The sequence below is a fragment of the Poecilia formosa genome, unplaced genomic scaffold (assembly GCF_000485575.1).
Source record: "Poecilia formosa unplaced genomic scaffold, Poecilia_formosa-5.1.2 Scaffold33, whole genome shotgun sequence".
Classification (NCBI taxonomy): Eukaryota; Metazoa; Chordata; class Actinopteri; order Cyprinodontiformes; family Poeciliidae; genus Poecilia; species Poecilia formosa.
Window position 1 is genome coordinate 2052854 of NW_006799972.1, and position 2152 is coordinate 2055005.

The 2152-nt window shown below is 38.0% G+C and overlaps 1 long non-coding RNA gene across 1 annotated transcript in view; it reads right to left on the reverse strand.

Moving 5' to 3' along the window:
• Positions 1 to 166: 166 nt before the first annotated feature.
• The window catches only part of LOC107835958 (uncharacterized), a 3334-nt gene continuing 1348 nt past the window's right edge, over positions 167 to 2152 (reverse strand). The window contains exon 2 of the long non-coding RNA XR_001661803.1: positions 167 to 794. This is a non-coding gene — a long non-coding RNA (uncharacterized LOC107835958). The remainder of the gene's footprint in view (positions 795 to 2152) is intronic.

Sequence of the window (2152 nt, forward strand, 5' to 3'; positions counted from 1 at the left end):
CACACACACACAGAAAATAATTTGCGGTATTCTGATTTATTAATGTAATTAGATTAGTTGTATTACCTCCCCCACGCCACTAGAGGCAGTACCAACCCTGAAAAGATGTGACTAAGCAGCAGATTTAGACTATAGAATTTGGTAAAAACGGAGAGCTTTACTGAAGTAATAGGGTATATGCCACGGACTTCCGTTTTAGCACTTCCGCATTTTTTTTCCCACATAGCCTGCTTCCGGTGCACAGGTCACTCTGTGTTAGAGATGGAGTTTTTCACTTGGTCCTTGCTGGATTTGCCCAAAGTAACCGTTAACCATTTTAAAAACAAAAAGCAGCAGGAGGATGTAACTTCATAACCTCATTTTCTAAGCAGAATATCAGAGGGAAAAAAAGAGAAATTACGTTGTGTAACGCAAGAACAGATTATAGCAGCCAAGTGGAAAAAATCACTCTAACGTGGATAATAATTATGAAACAGCAAAGGTAGATAATCATATATTCGGGATTCGGGAAATACGTGATTTGCACCATTTGTTCTGTGGGTTTTTTATGTGGGTCGGTGCCACGTAAACGGCTGTAAAGGAAGGTTTTGGACCTTAATCTGACTGACTTCTTGTGTGGTTTGGAGCATTGCTGCTCTCGGCTGTTTTTAAATTATCGTGCTCGGTATCGCTCCGACTGCATGTTAAATGTATTTTATATAATTGTCACATAAACAAAAACTAAGGAGTTGCCTAAAAATAATTTCATACTCCATATAACATAAACGCACATCAACACACACATATTGACTTACCTTGTGCCGAANTGAGTAAATACACTGAAAATGTGAAACCATTTTAACTGTTAAATGGCAGATTCACTGTAATGTTCGGTGCAATAATCCACGGCACTGTAGCTAATGGGTGAGATTCTTAACCTTTATCTTTTTAGACACTACTGGGTACATATCTATGTGTTATCTCTAAAGACACAGCAACATACAGCCATATTTTGTCAATAACACAGGGGTGTTTCCTCCTGCTGCCCACACTTTAGGAACCTTTGAGATGTAATTAGATTTTATCAGCCAGTAAATCAAACCCTCTTGTACAGATCAAGTGTGTGTATCATATGATTACAGTGCAGTGCTCTGATAAGAAACATTTCTGTATGAATGAAAACGTGGCCTTTGGCCTTCTGTGTTTTTGTCACTATAACGGTCTGTAATTGGTGCTGTACAGATTACGCCACGTTATTGGTAAATAGCCTAATATGTAATATGTTAAAATAAAGAGCTAAAAGTGAACTAACAATAGTTTCAATTGTTTGTACGTCACTGCTAAAACAGGAAAGGTCAACGGGGATTCAGTATTCAGGCACTAAAGTCACTAATTATTATACAAAAGGTTGTCTTGCCCTGAAGTTTAACCTGTTTTATGATGTTTTACTTTTAACAAGACTGTATTTTCTAACGTAAACCTTTTACTGTACTGAAGAGTTAAAGGCAGCAATTTAAATCATTGCCTTATTGCAAGGACTACAGAGAGAATCAGGGTCACACAATATCTTGTGGCTTTTCAAGAAAAAAAAAAAAAGAAAGAAAGAAAAGAAACTTGCATCCAACTTTACCAGTAACTCCCGAGACTGCATGTCGGGTTGACCTCTTTTTGCGGCACTAAAGTATGACTAAGGCTATGAAAAGGTTACTATTCAAAATGAAAACAGCTAATACAATAAAATATTAGAATAATTGCTGTGCGTTCTACTTGCTTTCGATGCAAATAACCCAACATTGTAGGCTCATGTTTCATAAAATTTGAAAATAAGTTTCTAATCAGAGTTATAAAAGATGGGGCCCGTCGTTCTGGGGTCAAGTCTTGACAGGAGCAATATATGCACAAGACTTGGCTGAAGCCACCCTGCTGTCACTTTGTGATTGGATTAATGTTGGTCTAGCATTGCTGCCAGCTTTGTGGAAACCCCAGGTGCTTCCTGCTGCCTCGTCTCGGGGGCCCTTTGGAAGTTCAGCCAGGTGCTGTGTTACTTTAAGGCACATTCAAAAGAAGTTTAAAAATTTCTGAAATCATGTCCTTAGTAAAATACACTAATTCTAATGTGGAACATATAAAAATTACTATTGCTGTCTTTGAGCCCCAAGCGGGGTAGCCATTC